This window comes from Microcaecilia unicolor, chromosome 7 (genome assembly GCF_901765095.1).
Source record: "Microcaecilia unicolor chromosome 7, aMicUni1.1, whole genome shotgun sequence".
Lineage (NCBI taxonomy): Eukaryota > Metazoa > Chordata > Amphibia > Gymnophiona > Siphonopidae > Microcaecilia > Microcaecilia unicolor.
Window position 1 is genome coordinate 18302478 of NC_044037.1, and position 20946 is coordinate 18323423.

Below are 20946 nucleotides of genomic sequence, written 5' to 3' on the forward strand. Positions count from 1 at the left end.
GCTGGGACCACTGTCACCACGAAAACCATTGGTAACACATTACGACATAACGGATTGCAATCCTGCAGTGCCCGCAAGGTCCCCCTGCTCCGGAAGGCACATGTGACGGCCCGTCTGAAGTTTGCCAGTGAACACCTGGATGATGCCGAGAGTGATTGGGAGAAGGTGCTGTGGTCAGATGAGACAAAAATTGAGCTCTTTGGCATGAACTCAACTCGCCGTGTTTGGAGGAAGAGAAATGCTGCCTATGACCCAAAGAACACCATCCCCACTGTCAAGCATGGAGGTGGAAATGTTATGTTTTGGGGGTGTTTCTCTGCTAAGGGCACAGGACTACTTCACCGCATCAATGGGAGAATGGATGGGGCCATGTACCGTACAATTCTGAGTGACAACCTCCTTCCCTCCGCCAGGGCCTTAAAAATGGGTCGTGGCTGGGTCTTCCAGCACGACAATGACCCAAAACATACAGCCAAGGCAACAAAGGAGTGGCTCAGGAAGAAGCACATTAGGGTCATGGAGTGGCCTAGCCAGTCACCAGACCTTAATCCCATTGAAAACTTATGGAGGGAGCTGAAGCTGCGAGTTGCCAAGCGACAGCCCAGAACTCTTAATGATTTAGAGATGATCTGCAAAGAGGAGTGGACCAAAATTCCTCCTGACATGTGTGCAAACCTCATCATCAACTACAGAAGACGTCTGACCGCTGTGCTTGCCAACAGGGTTTTGCCACCAAGTATTAGGTCTTGTTTGCCAGAGGGATTAAATACTTATTTCCCTCTGCAGAATGCAAATAAATTCATATACTTTCCACAATGTGATTTTCCGGATTTAATTTGTGATGTGCTATCTCTCACTGTTACTAATAACCTACCCTTCAATTATGGGCTGCTCATGTCTTTGTCAGTGGGCAAACTTACAAAATCAGCAAGGGATCAAATACTTATTTCCACCACTGTACTTTACTTCTGGTTGGGAGACTAATACAAGTGTCCTTCTAGTGCCAACTTTACAGCTGTAGTTTTCCTTTCCTCCTTCTTTCACCCTCTCCCACCACTCTACGTTTGGTGCTTCAAAGATGCTACGGTTGTTGTTCCTCCTGCCTCCTTCGAATTCTTTCTGCCTCATTTTCTGTCCCCTAAATCCTTTCATCTTCCTTGATTTTTTCCCTCAGCTTGCCTCATTTCCTCCTCTTTTCTTGCCTTCCAAGACATCTGATCCAGCAGCTGGAACAGTCAACCTCTTCCCCTGGTTCCCATTCCCCATGTGGTCCAATTAGATCAGCTGTTTGAACTTCAGGGGAAAGAGCAAGGCTGACCCATCCACTAATGGCTAGGCATCTGTGCAGGCAGCAAACTTTGGGTGGTGGCAGTGGGACAGTAAGCAAAACAGCAGCAGAACAATAAGCAGCTGTCAGCATGGGAGTGGACCTTAGCCCTCATGCATGTGTGCTCAACGCCTGCCACTCCCATCTTCCCTGAAAGGAAGTTTGCCTTGGAAGGGTCCAGGCCATTAGCATGCAAGTTGCTGGATTTCCTGCTGCCAGGCTGAGTTTATTTTTTATGTAGGCTGTCACTCTGGAGGGTGGAGGTGGAATGGCACTGGAGCAGCAGTGCCAGGGGAAGGGAAGGGGGGTAGATCATGCTGGACACCTGGAGAGGTAGGAAAGGAGGGGTTGCTGCTGGACTATAGTGGGCAAACAGCAGAGAGAGGGAGCAGGATTCGGATCTTGAGTCACTATTGGGGGGTGCATGGCGGATGGCTGAAGGTTCATCTAGTTCTAGGGCATGAAATTCTCTTGCGGGGGGGGGGGGGGGGAGAGAAGCCAGCAGTAGGAGGAAGTCAGAAATGCTCAATCATTGATTCTGAATTCTGGAGGGGGCATGGTAGTGGGTGACAAGAATAGAAGCTCTTTGCTAGCTTCTGAACCCAGCTGAGCTTGTGGGCTTCTTTCACATCCACAAACCACAGTACCAGCAGCAGTAACAGCCACACTGACCTTGCTCTTTGGAGTGAAAGGCAGGGGATGCTGCCTTTTAATAAACGTGCCCTTCAACACAGATGTTACAAGTCAGTTCAGTTCTTTGGCTTTGCAGGGATTAAATGAGTACAACTAGGCCAACCCTGGTTTCCCAGGTGTATCTGGTAGATGTTCAAACCCTCCCCAGGTCCTGTGCTAACATCTGCTCACACAATACCCTTTTCTTCAGAATAATCCCTGGTTTTACACATTAGCAAACAAGCGAAGAAGCAGCAGGATCCAACCCACACTACATTACTCTGTATAACCACATTTGCTTATTTCCGATCTGAGGAAGAAGGGCAACCTTCGAAAGCTAATCAAGAAATGTATTAAGTCATGTCCAATAAAAAAGGTATCATCTTATTTTCTTTTCCATGTTTTATTTTGTTTGATTTCTATAGATTCTACATGGAATGTTGCTATTCCCTAGCAACATTCCATGTAGAAGTCGGCCCTTGTAGATCAGCAATGTGGCCGCGCAGGCTTCTGCTTCTGTGAGTCTGACGTCCTGCACGTACGTGCAGGACGTCAGACTCACAGAAACAGAAGCCTGCGCAGCCTTCTACATGGAATGTTGCTAGTGGAATAGCAACATTCCATGTAGAATCTCCAATAGTAGCAACATTCCATGTAGAATCTCCAATAGTATCTATTTTACTGTCATAGTAATGCTTGAATGTTTTCACTTATATACACTGTCAGCTAGCACATTGCTTATTTCCGATCTGAGGAAGAAGGGCAACCTTCGAAAGCTAATCAAGAAATGTATTAAGTCATGTCCAATAAAAAAGGTATCATCTTATTTTCTTTTCCATATTTTATTTTGTTTGATTTCTATTGCTAACCTTTAAGAGTGGACTAACACGGCTACCACACTCCTCTGTATAACCAAAACTTTAAAGCCATTGTGTCAGTTTAAAACTCTCTCTCTCCTCTCCTGAGCCAAGGATGCAATTAAGAGCCTTCTGTACTATTGCGGAATACTAAGTAGAAAACCACATGTGCCGTAAAAAAGCTTTATATATTTATTTATTTATCGGGATTTATTAACCGCCTTTATGAAGAGATTCACCCAAGGCGGTGTACAGCAGGTGCAGTTTAACATAAAACTTACAATTTTGTCAACAGCATAACAACAGTACAATATCCAAGAATAAACATAGATACAATAAATGAGGTTGAAAACAGTAAATAGGAGTGGCCTAGTGGTTAGGGTGGTGGACTTTGGTCCTGGAGAACTGAGGAACTGAGTTTGATTCCCACTTCAGGCACAGGCAGCTCCTTGTGACTCTGGGCAAGTCACTTAACCCTCCATTGCCCCATGTAAGCCGCATTGAGCCTGCCATGAGTGGGAAAGCGCAGGGTACAAATGTAACAAAAATAAAAGAGATACTATTGGAGATTCTACATGGAATGTTGCTATTCCACTAGCAACATTCCATGTAGAAGGCTGCGCAGGCTTCTGTTTCTGTGAGTCTGACGTCCTGCACTGCAGGACGTCAGACTCACAGAAGCAGAAGCCTGTGCGGCCACATTGGTGATCTGCAAGGGCCGACTTCTACATGGAATGTTGCTAGTGGAATAGCAACATTCCATGTAGAATCTCAAATAGTAGCAACAGTGGAGGAGTGGCCTAGTGGTTAGGGTGGTGGACTTTGGTTCTGAGGAACTGAGTTCAAGTCCCACTTCAGGCACAGGCAGCTCCTTGTGACTCTGGGCAAGTCACTTAACCCTCCATTGCCCCCCACCTAAGCCGCATTGAGCCTGCCATGAGTGGGGAAAGTGCAGGGTACAAATGTAACAAAAATAAATAAATAAAATAAATTGAAACATTTAACAGCAATGGAATTCAGGGCTGGTGGTGGGGATAGTGCTAGGCAGACTTATACAGTCTGTGCCCTGAAAAGACAGGTACAAATCAAGGTAAGGTATACACAAAAAATGGCACATGTGAGTTTATCTTGTTGGGCAGACTGGGTGGACCGTGGGACCGTGCAGGTCTTTTTCTGCCGTCATCTACTATGTTAATACCAGAGATATAATACAATGTTAGCATAATACTAATGATATACCTAATAAGCATGCATTAGAACATTCAACTAACATAGATATGATGCTAAAGATTTTCTACAATACGGCTTACCATATAGCTGAGGGACCAAGAGCCGATATATGATGGGAACAAGGTGCATGGTACACAGTCGTTTATAGAAAATGATGCTTAAAAAAAAAACCTCAAAACTTGGGTGGGGGGGAGGGGGCACTTTAACCTTACATTTTAAAAAGATTTTAACTTGTCAGTCCAGAGCTAGGAGGTGCCTAAAAGATATCAAAACATTGACATCTTGTGCAATGCTCCTTTTATAATCCACTGAAGTGCCCTCATCTGTGCCAGGTTACAAGCAAAGAATGCCAGAAATGCACAAAGCTCTCACTCCGTCTCCCCCCCCCCCCCACCCCCCCCCCCCCCCCCCCCCCCCCCCCCGCTGGCCCAGCCTTTGCCCTCTTCCTCTCTCTCCTCCCTCATCTAGCTTTCCAGCAGAGTTCTCGCTCCCTCACTGGGCTGGATGGAAGGTTCCGGCAGAGCCCAGCTGCAGGAGGAACCCTGTCTGCCTCAGCCTGTACACGCCCCTCCCCTCACAAGACTCGGTCGCTGTCTGTACAAGTTGCAGGGATTCCGAAACTTATTCAGAGGCTCCGCCTCTCAGAATGGAAGCCTGGGACGTCAGAGGCTGCAGGTTGGGAAACTGGAGGGATGTTTTGCTGTATTGATCTTTGAAAGATTTTGTTGCTTGTATCTGTGTGTGGCTGACAGCTGGGAGACATCAGAGCAGTCCTGCAAGACAGACTCCAAAGGGTAAGTCTGAATGCCCCAAAAGAATGCATTAAACATTTGTCTCTTAGCTCTTGCGTGCCTCTGTTACTCACCAGCTTCATGCTGTAAAGTATAATTGAATTTAACTGCTGCAGTCGATACTTTACTAGTGCATCACATATTTGAACGTGTATCAGCCTTCCAGGGCCTGCTTTCTATTTGGAGTGATCAGTAAACTAGCACAGGAGTGGGATTAAGCAGTGGGAAATCTCTGGACTAGATTCCAGCATGCAGCCACCTCTGGTCTGCAGAAGAGGCTTAATATTGGGCTCCATTATATTTAGGGCTTCTGATTTTAGGTTTTAACCAATTAACACTGATAAATATCCCCAATGGAAAAAAAAACTTAAAATGAGTGTTAATTGGATAAACTCTAGAAAATCACCACTTCCCTCTAGTAAGCTCACTCCTCTCCAGCTCCTCCATTCCGTTTTTGTGACTCTTCTGCATCACCTAGTCTTACCTGTGGCTGACCAGTCGCAAATTCTGTGCTCCATAGTTTTCCACCAAAAGCGGTATTTTATAAACGTACTACTACTAATCATTTCTATAGCACTACTAGACATACGCTGTGGTGTACACATTACAGCATGGAAGAGTAGCCTAGTGGTTAGTGCAACGGACTCTGATCCTGGGGAGCTGGGCTTGATTTCCACTGCAGCTCCTTGTGACTCTGGGCAAGTCACTTAACCCTCCATTGCCCCTGGTACAAAATAAGTACCTGAATATATGTAAACCACTTTGAATGTAGTTGCAAAAACCTCAGAAAGGCAGTATATCAAGTCCCATTAATAAGATTCCATGGACAGTCTCATTCCAAGAGCAGCAACATTCCATGTAGAACCCCAAAGAATAGCAAGATGCCAGAATCCCAAGGAGTGGAGAAGTAGCCTAGTGGTTAGTGCAGTGGACTTTGATCCTAGGGAACTGGGTTTGATTCCTGCTGTAGCTCCTTGTGACTCTGGGCAAGTCACTTACCCCTCCATTACCCCTGGTACAAAATAAATGCCTGCATATATGTAAACCACTTTGAATGTAGTTGCAAAAACCACAGAAGGGTGGAATATCAAGTCCCCGTTCCCTCTTCCTATATGAGATTCTACATGGAATGTTGCTATTCCACTAGCAACTTCCATGTAGAAACCTGCCCTTGCAGATCAGCAAAGTGGCTGCATTGGTGATCTGCAAGGGCAGGCTTCTACATGGACTGTTGTTAGTGGAGGAGTAGCCTAGTGGTTAGTGCAGCGGACTCTGATCCTGGGGAACTGAGTTTGATTCCCACTGCAGCTACTTGTGACTCTGGGCAAGTCACTTAACCCTCCATTGCCCCAGGTACAACTAAGTACCTGTATATTACTATGTAAACCGCTTTGAATATAGTTTCAAAAACCACAAAAAGGTGGTATATCAAGCCCCATTCCCATTACCTGCAGGTACTTTCTCTGTTCCTAGAGGGCTCACAGTAGGTCTGGTCCATGGGTTTCATTGCTTTGCGTGGTGGGGTTTTCTGATTTGTGGCACGGTTTCCTTCAGTTTGTGGTCGTAAGAGATTACCAAGAGTGCACTTGCCCAGTCCCCTGAGCTGGCTAGAAATCTCTCAGCTCCTCCTCTTCAGTATCTCATCTGTGCTGAACAATATTCATTATTTGGGACTGTAAAATCTCTGGGTAAGGAACATGTTATGTAACTTGATGGCATAGTGCCAAGTGCTTGTCCAGTTTAAGTCTCTGGAGTACTGCATTCCCATTAAGAGGTTTGAGAATTAGAAACGCAGCTGACTGGAGAAGCTCATGTTAAGTCTTCCTGAGAAGTTTGAAGAGATGCCTGTGAACATATTTCAGGTTAAAATGAACAGTTGCCTTTTTTTTTTGTTTAAATCACAGACGACTGGAAAATATAGGCTTTGGTCTTGTGTGAACGCTTGCAGGGGCATTTTCGAAAGAGAAGGACGCCCATCTTCTGACACAAATCGGGAAATGGGCGTCCTTCTCTCAGGGTCGCCCAAATCGGCATAATCGAAAGCTGATTTTGGGCGTCCTCAACTGCTTTCCATCGCGGGGATGACCAAAGTTCACGGGGGCGTGTCGGCAGTGTACCGAAGGTGGGACGGGGGCGTGGTTAAGAGATGTGCGTCCTCGACCGATAATGGAAAAAAGAAGAGCGTCCCTGACAAGAATTTGGTTGACTTTACTTGGTCCCTTTTTTTTCACGACCAAACCTCGAAAAGGTGCCCGAACTGACCAGATGACCACCGGAGGGAATTGGGGATGACCTCCCCTGACTCCCCCCAGCGGTCACAAACCCTCTGCCACCCTCAAAAAAACAACTTTAAAAACTCTTTTGCCAGCCTCTATGCCAGCCTCAAATGTCATACTCAGGTCCATCGCAGCAGTATGCAGGTCCCTGGAGCAGTTTTAGTGGGTGCAGTGCACCTTAGGCAGGCGGACCCAGGCCCATCCCCCCACCTGTTACACTTGTGGTGGTAAATGTTGAGCCCTTCAAAACCCACCACAAACCCACTGTACCCACATGTAGGTGCCCCCCTTCACCCCTTAGGGCTATGGTAGTGGTGTACAGTTGTGGGGAGTGGGTTTTTGGGGAGGGTTTGGGGGGCTCAGCACCCAAGGTAAGGGAGCTATGCACTGGAACGATTTCTGAAGTTCACTGCAGTGCCCCCTAGGGGGCCTGGTTGGTGTCCTGGCATGTGAGGAAGGACCAGTGCACTATGAATGCTGGCTCCTCCCATGACCAAATGCCTTGGATTTGGTCGTTTTTGAGAAGGGCATCCTTGGTTTCCTTTATCTGCAAAAACTGAGGTCGCCCATCTCTAAGGTCAGCGATCTCTACATTTAAGTCGACCATCTCTAAGGTTGACCTAAATGTTGAGATTTGGGAGTCCCTGACCGTATTATCGAAACGAAAGATGGACGTCCATCTTTTGTTCGATAATACGGGTTTCCCCACCCCTTCACGAGACGTCCTTAGAGATGGACGCCCTTAGAGATGGTCGTCCCTGTTTGATTATGCCCCTCTTGGTGGTAAATTTTCTACATGTGTCCTAAAGTTAGGTACTAGGATACTGAATGCCAATTGCAAATTCGTTATTGACAATTATGCGTGTAATTACCATTCCTAGTGTAAGTTTGCATTTATGCACATTCCCGCCAGCTGTATGGCAGGTATAAATGCTATAAAATTCGCTCAATTTGCATGCAGAAATTAATTGAATAACGAGCCAATTAGTGCCAATACTTGAATGTTAACAATTATCAGTGCTAATTGGCATTAATTTAAATTTACGTGCATAATTCATGTGGTCAGATCTGTGCATAAAATCCATGGGAGAGTCATGGGCAGATCAGGGGCATTCCCACAATTTATGCGCGCTGCTATAGACTAAAGGGGAGCATGGGGATGTGCACCAGGGTTTTCGTGGGTGTAAATGGTCATTCCTAAAAGTAGTCACAGTTCCCAGTGCTAAGTGCTATTCTATAAATCCCACCTAACCTTGAATGCCATTTATAGATTAGCGCTAAGCGCTGTTTTTTTGGCGACAATTTTTAGGTACCATTTATTGAACTTAGTCGTAAGTGCAGCAGTTGCATGCGGTAAATTATCCGAAGACTATCTCCAAGAAATGCAGGTCCTGAAACCAGAAGCTACCTACTTCTTTTTCTTTTTTATTATTTTTTGTTACGTATAAGTTTTACAAATTAAATCCAGCACTTCACTTGTACGGAAAAGTGTTACACAGAATGATACTTGTGGGGATGTCCGTGCTGTGTTGGGATGAGAGGATGAGACAATGCGTTTTTTTTCTTTATTGAGTTTTAGTTGAAATGCATTTGCCCATGAGTCCATGGTGTTCAAGTTGAGTTTTATTTTGTGGTGATTTCTGTCAGTTTGATATTGTATGGAATGTATATAATAACATCGTCTGCATAAATGAAAGGGTTAAGGCCATGGTTGGATAAGGACTTGGCGCTTAGGTCTTCCCCTCTAATCCCGTGGTCATTGGGCAGTGACGACAATGCTTCTGTGCTACCCAATTAGTGCAGGCATGGCCTACTTTTCTGCCCATAGCTACACCTCACCCATTTTTCAGCACGGGATTAGCATGCGCTGATGGGCACGCTACCACAGGATACCTCAGTGCGTTCAGTGGTAGAGATTTTTGCCACACAGTAGTGCCTACCACACCTTAGTAAAAGGGCCTCTAAGTGACTTGCCCAGGGTCACAAGGAGCGACAGTGGTACTTAAACCTGCTTCTGCTGGATCTCATGTCACTGCAGTAAATTTCCAAGTTATTCAGTATTTACTATCCCGCCCTTCGGAGTCCTTCAGGGCAGTTTACAATCTACTATTACTACTACTTATCACTTTTATAGCGCTACAAGGCATACGCAGCGCTGTACACCATACATGAAAAGACAGTCCCCCTGCTCAAAGAGCTCACAATCTAAATATGGAATGTTGCTAGTGGAATAGCAACATTCCATGTAGAATCTGAAATAGTAGCAACAGAATCTCCAATAGTAGCAACATTCCATGTAGAATCTCAAGTAATAGCAACATTCCAGAATCTCAAATAGTAACAACATCCCATGTTCCACTGCACTAACCACTAGGCTACTCCTCCACTAGCAACATTCCATCTAGAAGCCTGCCCTTGCAGATCAGCAACGCAGCTGCGCAGGCTTCTGTTTCTGTGAGTCTGACGTCCTGCACGTGTGTGCAGGATGTCAGACTCACAGAAACAGAAGCCTGCGCGGCCGCGTTCCTGATCTGCAAGGGCAGGCTTCTACATTACTACTACTATTCTACTTATCACTTCTATAGCGCTACAAGGCATACGCAGCGCTGTACACCATACATGAAAAGACAGTCCCTGCCCAAAGAGCTCACAATCTAAATAGGACAGGCAAACAGACAGAACAACTAAGAGGTAAGGGAATTCAAGAGGTGGGGCTAAAAGGAGTACAGAGCAAGTGAGTAGTGGTTAGGAGTCAAAAGCAGCGTTAAAGAGGTGGGCTTTTAGCCTGGATTTGAAAATGGCCAAAGATGGGGCCAGACGTAGAGGCTCGGGAAGCCTATTCCAGGCGTGAGGTGCAGCGAGATAAAAGGAACAGAGTCTGGAATTAGCAGTAGAGGAGAAGGGGAAAGACAAAAGAGAGATTTATCCACAGAACGGAGTACCCGAGGGGGGAGTGTAGGGAGAGACAAGAGTGGAGAGGTACTGGAGAGTGGTAGAGTGAATTCACTTATAGGTCAGTAAGAGAAGTTTGAATTGAATGCGGAAACAGATAGTGAGCCAATGAAGTGACTTGAGGAGAGGGCTAATGTGAGCATAGCGACTCTGGTGGAAAATGAGTCGCACAGCAGAGTTTTGGACTAATTGAAGAGGAGAGAGATGGCTAAGTGGGAGGCCGGTGAGAAGCAGGTTGCAATAATCTAGGCGAGAGGTGATAAGCTAAGATTATCTAAGACAAGGAGACTGGGCGTCTAAATGGCAGGTGACGTTTAATGTGAACAAGTGCAAAGTGATGCATGTGGGAAAGAGGAACCTGAATTATATCTACATCATGCAAGGTTCCACTTTAGGAGTCACGGACCAAGAAAGGAATCTAGGTGTCGTCGTTGATGATACTTTGAAACCTTCTGCTCAGTGTGCTGCTGTGGCTAAGAAAGCAAATAGGTATTATTAGGAGAGGAATGGAAAACAGAAATGAGGATGTTATAATGCCCTTATATCGCTCCATGGTGCGACCGCACCTCAAATATTGTGTTCAATTCTGGTCGCCGTATCTCAAAAAAGATATAGTGGAATTAGAAAAGGTGCAGAGAAGGGTGACGAAAATGATAAAGGGGATGGGACAACTTCCCTATGAGGAAAGGCTAAAGCGGGTAGGGCTCTTCAGCTTGGAGAAAAGGCGGCTGAGGGGAGATATGATAGAGGTCTATAAAATAATGAGTGGAGTTGAACGGGTAGATGTGAAGTGTCTGTTCACGCTTTCCAAAATACTAGGACTAGGGGCATGTGATGAAGCTACAATGTAGTAAATTTAAAACAAATCGGAGAAAATCTTTCTTCACTCAACGTTTAATTAAACTCTGAAATTCGTTGCCAGAGAATGTGGTAAAGGCGGTTAGCTTAGCGGAATTTAAAAAAAGGTTTGGACCAAACTCGATCCAAGATGGCGCTAAGCTGCTAGGTCGCGTTGACTCAAGCTTCTAACATGCCGAAACGAAGAGGAAGAATAGCGGGCAGGGCTTCCCCGTTACCACCCTCCTTACCTGGTCCGATGGATCGTTACTTGAGACCGCAAGGAGCCCATAATGGAAGCGGGTTGCAACCAGGTGTAAGCGCCGGCGAAACGGAGACTTTGGCGCTCTCTGGACTTGAAGTTACTCTTAGCCCCGCTGAACGTACACCTCCTCCCCAGCCGATTGGCGCCAGTTCCTTCTTTTTGGATTCGACAGGGTCTACTCCCATTGAGGTTAGGGGCCCAGAAGAAAAACGCCGAATCGAAGCCTCTTTTGCGACCGAGGAGGGACTGGAGATCAGTTTGCCCGTGGAATCGTTGCAAACTGAGGGGAGAAAAGCTGAGGGGCGAAGTGAGGACGCTGATCTGCCTGTGAGGTTTGAATTACCAGTAGAGTTTATGATTAAACCTAAAGATGTTACACTAGAGGCTTTGTGGGACTTGGTTTCCAATCTTGGTCAAGTTTTTCTTAAGCAGATCAATGACCTTCAACCTAAAGTGAAATCTTTGGAAAGTAACTTAGGTGTACAAGATCAACAGATTAAAGACTTAAATGGTAAAATAGTTAACCTGGATCAGAGACTTCTGAAGATTGAAACCTTACAACCTATTATGGTGAAAGACTTGACTAGTCTTAGAGACAAAATGGAAATTTTTGAAAATTACACTAAAAATCATAATCTTAGATTTACTAATTTTCCTCGACTTCAGAATGTAACTCCAATAGATATGTTGAAACGCTATATGCGTGAAAATTTATTAATTCCGGAACAGAATCTGCCTCCAATGTCTATGGTTTACTACATTCCTGGGAAAGGAACCCCGGTACCTGAAGCCCCGATTGATATTTCCTTGTTACTTGAAACTTCTGATACTGAATTGGCGACTGCGGCCACGCTAGTCGCCACAGTGGTATTATTACCAGATAAGAATTTGCTCTTTCGTTTGTTTTTCCGTAATAAAGATAAACCCTTTTTTTGGTTTAAAAGTTTTACTTTTTCCTGATGTCTCTAAGGAGACTCGCCGACGAAGGAAACAATTCTTACTTCTTAGGCCTGAGGTGTTGCACTTGGGGGGTACTTTTTTTTTAAGGTACCCCTGCAAGTGCATAATAAGGTTTAAAGAAAGAAAATATGTATTTACACAGCCGTCGCATGTGTCTTCGCTTATAACCTCAGTGAAAATGGAAAAACGTTAATAATATTTGTGCTCTTCTTAGCAGCTTTTGTATAATCTTTATTAATTCCTTATACTTTGTCTCCGTAATTTTCCTGAAATCTTGGATCACATTTATGGACTTGAGTATAAATTTTCCTTAGTGAAGGTTTACTTTCATGTTTTTTCTTTTTAATTACTGTATACTATACCTGAACAAGAAATGTCTTGTAATATAATGGAAAAAGTTAATAAATATAAATTAAAAAAAAAAAAAAGGTTTGGACGGCTTCCTAAAGGAAAAGTCCATAGACCATTATTAAATGGACTTGGGGGAAAATCCACTATTTCTGGGATAAGCAGTATAAAATGTTTTGTACGTTTTGGGGATCTTGCCAGGTATTTGTGATCTGGATTGGTCACTGTTGGAAATAGGATGCTGGGCTTGATGGACCTTGATCTTTCCCAGTATGGCAATACTTATGTACTTATAACCATTAGGCTACTCCTCCACTCCACGGTATTAACCATTAGAATCGATGCACAAAGATAATCCAGAAAGTGATGGCCTGCATTTGGAATTAGAGGGCAAATAAGTCAGCAGTATCACATAGGAAAATTTAGCAATGGAGGAGACAATACCAGGCTTTTATCTAAAGTGAGAATCACATTGGAACTTGCCCAGAAGACGGAGCAAAACTCTACTGAGCTATTGCCACAAAGAGTTTACTCAGAGGGGGGCAATGGTGTAGGAAATGCTCTAAGGGAAACTGGCAATGAGGGAAAGAATTTAAATGAGGGAGAGTTATATATGACAGCTATAAAAAAAAAAAACAAATCAGTCAAGAAGTTAAGCTTTAATACTGTTTTCTTTTTAGATAATAAATGTGTACCGTGCCTATTTTTTTTATGAACCCCCTCATCTCCCATGCATTCCCCCCCTCCCCTCACCCCATCAGAGAACAGGAACACCACACAAAGAACACAGTGATTAAGTGTCCCGGCAGGCGGCCTTTTTTTAAGGTCTAGGATTTGCGCAACAAGGTTAATTGTTAGCAGATTGGATTTAACAAGAAACATACAATGAGTGCTGGATCCAGAGCTTACGCAGCAAAAGCCCCGTAAGTGAACAGTGATTTGCATTCACATATTAAAGATATAATAATAATACACAAAAAAAAGGTAACTGAATAATTATAGTTTGGTCACATTGTAGAAATCTTCCTTCTCAGCTAGCCACCTGGATTTTTGTCAATATGTGGATTATTGATTAGAAATAACTATAACACTTCTAATATTTATTTATTTATTGCATTTGTATCCCACATTTTCCCACCTCTTTGCAGGCTCAATGTGGCTTACATTATGCCGTAATGGCAGGTACCATTACCAAAAGGAGAGATACAGAATATTATTGCATTTAAAGTAGAGAAATATAACATAAATTAGAAATAAAAGGTATATAAATCATTTCAGGTGTAAGAGAACTAGGGTAGTATGAAACATTCAATAAAGACATTTTGATTATAGTGAACAAATATCATGGTGAGTATAGTGAACAAATAGTAAGCGATGAAAGATAACTTGTTCAGGTAGAAGTTTTGGTGCCAATTCAATTATGAAGGACCTTTGTGATAAGTCTTATTAAACAGGTTGGTCTTTAGTAGTTTCCGGAAGGTTACCAAATCTTGCGTTGTTTTTATGGCTCTTGGTAATGCATTCCATGCTTGCGTACAGGTGTAGGAGAAGCTAGATGCATGTATCAATTTTGAGTCCTTATAGCATATAGCATTTCTTCTATATGTATATATTTCTATGAGGATAGTGAGTATATGTGTAGGGTCTTTGTGGTCTCCAATGAATAAGATACGAGGACTCCTCAAAGGATGTTGAGTCTGCCTCTAGGCTGGAAAGAAGTACAAAGTCCCTGCAGGACCTCGGAGAGCAGAAAGTGTCAGGAGTCGATCTCCTGAGAATTAATTGTCTGTGAACCTAGACTGTAAAGTGCTGTAGAAGTCTGCTTTGTCCAAACCGGTTACTGTATTTAAAAACTTTTGGCAAATTCCTGGAGAAAAAGTCCATAGTCTGCTAGTGAGGCAGACATGGGAAGCAACTGCTTGCCCTGGGATTTGTGGTATGGAGTGTTGCCACGATTTGGGTTTCTGCCAGGTACTTGTGACCTGGCTTGGCCACTGTTGGAAACAGGATACCGGGCTACATAGACCACTAGTCTTACCCAATATGGCTACTCTTATGTTCTAATTAGGTGCGGATCCCCTTTATTGTATAACAATGTGTGTAAATTAGAGAAACGCCCCCGATCCATCCATGGCAGTGCCCCCTTTTTGGACCCACTGGTAAAATTTATGTGCGAATCCCGTGCTTAAATTTACATGGGTAAATTGTAATTAAATCCAATTAGCTCTAATAATTGCTTGATAAGATATCAATTATCAGTGCCAATTGGCTCTGTATTCAATTAAATTGAATGCGCAAATTGGGTGTATGCCGAAATTTGCATGCACAATTTGTTTTATAGAATTTGGAGGTCATGCAGTAATTCCCAGTTCTATAGGTGGTGTAATTGTGGGCACATAACTTTAAGGTGCACCAACACCAGATTACGTTAGTATTTTATAATGGAACAAGCCATTGAGCCCATTAAAACGGGCAAGAAAGCGGTCGGAGCAACGCCGGGTGCAGCTGACCCCCTGCCTAGGAAAGCCGCCGCGGGGGATGGTGGCAGAGGAAAGCACCTGGGTCATGGCGGCGGCGGCAGCAGCTCGTCGTGCCTGTTGGAGGCGGAGTGCGCCTCGGAGCTGACAATTCCCGCCCGCCCGGTGCTCGCCAGTCAACGTCGGAACTCAGAAGAGATTTGTGATGTGCCGCGCATGCTGCGCTGTTCTGCGCATGCACGGCACGTCGGTCACTCTTCATTTATATAGTAGGATCTGGGTGCCCAGATGTTGTAATAGAATAGGTTCTCACTGCACAGCATATGGGACACCTACGCGGAGGTGCCACTTATAGAACTGCCTCCATGGAGGTTGATTCTATAAAGTTGGCACTAACATTTATGCACAAATATGTGCATGAATTATGAGAATATGTGCATAAATTATGATAATAAAGTCATATATTTGCATATAAGTTTAATTTGCGCATATCTTACATGTATTTTACAGGTAGGTATACGTATGGATGTGGTCTGGGAGGAGCATAGGTGGGACTCACAACCTATAGACTACTAGAAGTTATGCTCATATCTCTGGCATGCAGGCCAAGTTCTTACACCAGCTCTATGATGTGCATAAATGTTTTCTCCTGTATTAAAGGCATGTATTTCACCATTTTCTTAGCACTGAAGGATAAGTAATAATTCCTGATAGATGGATCATTTGCCAACAGTTCTTGGCTTGAAGAGAAGATGAAGACCATTAAACTAGATAAGACCTGGCAATCACAAGTGTGCTGGCCAGAGCACATTATTGCTACAGTAAAGCAAAATGTGCTAAAAAGAAAAAAAAACCAACAGAAAGTCCACAGAATATAGAGTTGGAAAAAAAATCATGAAAGCAAAGCAATATAGTAAGTATATTTGCTGGTATAAAAGTCACCTGCTGGATAAGGCCACAATTCGGCTTGCACCTTCTTCAGGGGCATACGATGGTTACATTATTTATTTATTTATTTATTTATTTTTTTATTTGTTGCATTTGTATCCCACATTGTCCCACCTATTTGCAGGCTTGGGAATCTCAATTTTAATTGTCAAAATTTCAAACATCCAGCGTGAGAGCTAGCATTTTTCCTTTCTGCAGTTCCAAAACTCTATCGAGCAAATGTGCATTTCTATGTGGCTCACCCCAGCATTTGTTTTTACATCATTCCCCATTAAGGTGACATCATATGCCCCCTGAAGCAGGTGCAAGCTGAAACGTGGCCATGTCGGGCAGGTGACTTTTGTACCGGCAAATGAACTGCATTATTAAAGACTTTTTTACTATACTGCTTTATTTTCTTGATTTTTTTTATCCTACTCTGTTTTCTGAAAGCAAAATGTGCTTCCTGTTGAGTTGTTAACTGTGTATTTTTGGGGCATATTTAATAAACACATAATGTGAGTATTCTATACAATTAAGTTTAAAAAATGGGTGTTTCTAAATTTAAAAGAGAAACAGAATAGTAATATTTCTTTATTTGACACATTTATACCCCACATTTTCCCACTAGTTGCAGGCTCAATATCCTGTGTTTAAATCAGTCGGATGCTGAAAATCCAGTGGTGTACCAAGGTGGGGGCGGTCCGCCCCGGGTGCACGCCGCTGAGGGGGGTGCCGCGCGCCTGTCGGCTCTTCGTTTTCATGCTTCCTTTGCCCCGGAACAGGTTATTTCGCTGGGGGATTGGAGGTTCTTTCGCCGGGGGGGGGGCATTGCGCTGTTCCGGGGGGCGCTGCACCCGGGGGGGGGGGCGCATCAGCGATCTGCCCCGGGTGTCAGCCCCCCCTAGGAACGCCACTGTCAAAATCTAACTGAACATTCCAGGATTTAATCTGCTCAGTTCGGCTAAGGGGGGGAGAAGTAGTTCTTTATTTAAAAAAAACAAGATATCAAAGCAACTGAAAGACACGGGCCGTGGGGGGGGGGGGGGGGGGGGGGGAAGAGGTGGAAAAGAAAGATGACACTTTCAGCTACACTGGAGCTACAGACCTCCAGCACAGGTAGAAGAATTGGACAGAGCGTTTGGAATAAAGGAGACAGTGGTGGTGGGAGAATTTAACCTTCCAGATATGGGTTGGAATAGCTCCAGTAAATGACTTTTGGTTATGTGTTGGTACAACAGACATGGAGAGATAATGCTCCTTGAGGGGTCGTTTTACTAAGATGCGCCAAAAAATGGCCTGCGCTGTTTTAGACGCATGTATTGGACGTGCACAGGTCCAGTTTTCAGTGCGCCTGTAAAAAAGACCTTTTTTTTATTTTTGCCAAAAATGTACGTGCTGCAAAATGAAAATTGGCATGCATCCATTTTGGGGTTTGAGACCTTACCTCCACCCATTGACTTAGCGGTAAGGTCTCACACGCTAACCGCGCAGTAATCATCTACGCATGTAGAATGAAGATTACCGCCTGATTTCCGCCACACGCCGGAAAATAAAAATCCTTTTCTGGTGCGCCTAGTGGATGTGCGTAAAAAATGAAATTACTGCCCGGGCCACATGGTAGCCGGGTGGTAACTCTGAATTTACGAGCATTGGGTGCGCATAGTGCCTACGCGACTTAGTAAAAGGGCCCTTGAAAGTGGTTCCCCAACTTGCTAAAAATCTGCATTGTCGCCCATTCATTTTGGCGAGCTGAGTATCTCAGAAACTCGGTGGACCAATTTGTAATTAAGTTATAAAATATTAGTTATGCGATCGGCAGTCTTGTCTCCTCTTTTGAGCAAGGATAAAGGTAAGTTGTTTGATATGTATGTGGGGTTAGCTACACAAATGCGTTTATCAGCATGGAAAGATAATACTGATTTGTCAATGAATGCCTGGTGGAAGGTTGTCTGTTTGGTTCCTAGATATGAAAAAGTTGCTGCTATTTAGAGACCTAACATTCAACAGTTTAAAAGGGAAGATCAGCTTGTCAATGTTAATGTTTAATTGTGCTGGGAACTGAGCTGTTTGGAAAAGATGTCCTGTGGGTTGGGGATTGTATGTGTTTGAATTTTTCAATAAAAATATTGAAGTTAAAAATCTCTTCATAGTCCCAATGGGACACAAGAGAAAAAGCTAACAATGGCAAAGGGGAGAGTAAAATGTTATTTTATTAAATTATGACAATAAGATCTATGTTTTTTACTGAACATTTTTATATGTTGGTTCAAGCTGTTGTACTACCTCAGCTGGATTATTGTAGTGCTTTATAATTTTCTTTGTTTGGATTTTACTTGCACCTTTTACAGTAGTAGCTCCCTGTCTGGCAGGGGAGGGTTAAGTGACTTGCCCAAGATCACAAGGAACAGAATTTGAACCAGCCACCTCTGGATGTCAAGACCAGTGCTCTAACCACTAGGCCACTCCTTCACTCTATATAAGTGGTGTAGCTAGGTGGGGCCACAGGGGTCTGGGCCCCCACCAAATTCACTCTGGGCCCCTGGTTGCCTGGCGGGGATTCTCACATCGGGCATACTCCTTTTAGTGAAATCGAGCATGACGTGAGGGGAAGACAGAGCAGGGCAGGCAATGTGGTGGTGCCAGAGACCAGCGCTGGATGAAGTCTTCAGCTGGCGGGTGTTGGGGACCCCCGCCAGGCAAGGTATTTGCAGCGGCGGTGCTTCAGCTGGCAGGGGTTGGGGACCCCGCCAGCCAAGATGTACAGTGGCTGCAGTGGGCGGCGGAGGGGGTCGGCAAGGCAGCGGAGACAGTGGCGGGGCAGTGACCAAAAGTGCCCCCCCACCTTGGGCTCTGGCCCCCCTCCCGCCTCGAGGGCTGGCTACACCCCTGCTCTACATATGTTATATGTTGGATTAAGTTCAAGATTAGTTAAAAGGTTGCAGTTATTAGAAAACGCTGCAGCCAAAATGATCTATGGCTGTTCTGGCTATGATCACATGACACCTTTGCTTAGAAGTTTACACTGGTTACCAGTTTCTGCACAGATAGCTTTTAAGATTGCTTGTATTATATTTAGCATACTGCAGGGGAACTGTTCCTCCTCCCTTCTTCCACAGCTGAGAGCTTATCCAGCTCTTCGAATGAATTCTTGCTTTCATTCTACGTTATTGTTAGGATTGCCATCTATTAAAAAAAGTTCGCTAAAAGAGATTTCATGATGGCTCTTTTATTTTTCAAGCTAGTTAATGGGGGGGGGGGGGGTGATTCAGTGGTGGTGGTGGTGGTGGCAGAAGCATTAGCAGGCTTGGGAATGATGCACAGAACAAGATAGCAGTGTGGTGACACCTCTTTAAGGAAAAATAAATTGTAGAATCCAAGCAGGCTTTTGCCGTGTCAAGTCTTTAAATATATATCTAAGTGCATCTACAACCAATAAAGACTGTATTTCACAGATTTGTTGTTCCATGGTTTCTTTGTGAAAAGCCACCCCCTTCTTCCCTACTAGAGAATGACACGGGGACAGGGACCCACAGTAACCACAGGGATGGGAACGGGGACAGAGCCCACGGGGACTGGGTGGGGACAGATCCCGCTGGGACGTGGTGGGGGTGAGGACAGATCCCAGGGGGACAGGGCGGGGATGGGGACAGAGCCCATGAGGACGGGGGCAAACTTTATCTCCGTGTCACTTTCTACTTTGAAGCCTGTTAATGAACTGGACTGTTATTTATGTTTGATTGATGCAGACGACAATATTTTTAGTTTTGGGGGAAAAAAAAGCAAACATACTGGCCACAGCTAGCAAAATTTGCATGGGAGGATCCTGTACATCCTGCTACCAGCACATCTTCTAAGAAGACATCTTGTATTGCAGGAAGGACTGTGGAAGACAAGAGATACAGAAAGTGAAAGTGCCTTGGTGCTTTGTAGCTTTTACTACATGAGACGTGGGGTAAGGAATAATATATTGTAGAGGAATATATTCGAGTTATTCCCCAAGTTTTCCACGTCATCACTGTGACCCCTGACGCAGGTGCTAGTCACCGAAACACGGCCCATGTCGGGTCTTTTTGTCAAGGCTCATTCATTAAAGAACTGTGTTCCATTTTTAAAGGCCCGTGGTGCTGTTTTTTTTTTTATATTGTCCAGTATGATCATTGGTTATGCTCTGTTGCTGGGGGTGGGGATTTACGGTGGGTCGGTGGGGTAAGCCTTTTTGAAGAGGTTGATTTTTAATGATTTCCTGAAGTTTAGATGGTCATGGATTGTTTTCACAGCTTTTGGGAGTCCATTCCGTAGTTGAGAGCTTATGTAGGAGAAGCAGGATACGTAAGTTGCTTTGTATTTAAGTCCTTTGCAATTTGGGCAATGTAGGTTTAGGTATGATCATGCTGATCCGAATCTGTTTCTTAGATTCAACTTAGATTGTGAGCCCACTACGGACAGAGAAAGTACCTGCATAGAATGTGTACAGTGCTGACTATGTCTAATAGAGCTATAGACATGAGGAATGGTGATACAAAGGGTAGGGTTTCCTGGATACTACACTTGAAGTTCCACACACAACTTAACTGAATAAAGGGACAATCAGTGCTGATAATTAAGCAATTAGAATTTACACACACATCATCTTAGTCATATTCTATAAAGAGGTGGGCGTAAATTCTAGTCTTTGGATCCGAAAAGGGGGGGTGGCCATGGGAGGAGCATAAGCAGATCGGGGGCATTCCTAAAATTTATGCACGTTGTTATAGAAAAGAAATCTACTGTGGCATCATTTAATTTTCAAAAGGACAACTGTGATAAAATTAGGAAAATGGTTATAAAGAAGCTAAAACGATCGGCTACAAAGGTTGGGACATTGAATCAGGCATGGTCATGGATTTCTTTTTGGTGAGCCCCAGTCAGTAAAGAAGGTTCTAAAAGGTACCGTTGACCCATACAATAACTTTTAACTCAACATTATCATAAACATGATATTGTATTAGAATACAGTAACCCCCTTCCATATATTGTTCACCCCA

The 20946-nt window shown here is 44.1% G+C and overlaps 1 protein-coding gene across 1 annotated transcript in view; it reads left to right on the plus strand.

Annotated features, from left to right (window-relative positions):
- Positions 1-4575: 4575 nt before the first annotated feature.
- CAPN6 (calpain 6) overlaps positions 4576-20946 on the plus strand; it is a 155066-nt gene continuing 138695 nt past the window's right edge. The window contains exon 1 of the mRNA XM_030210251.1: positions 4576-4880. The gene's annotated coding sequence lies outside the window, so the exon portion shown is untranslated. The remainder of the gene's footprint in view (positions 4881-20946) is intronic.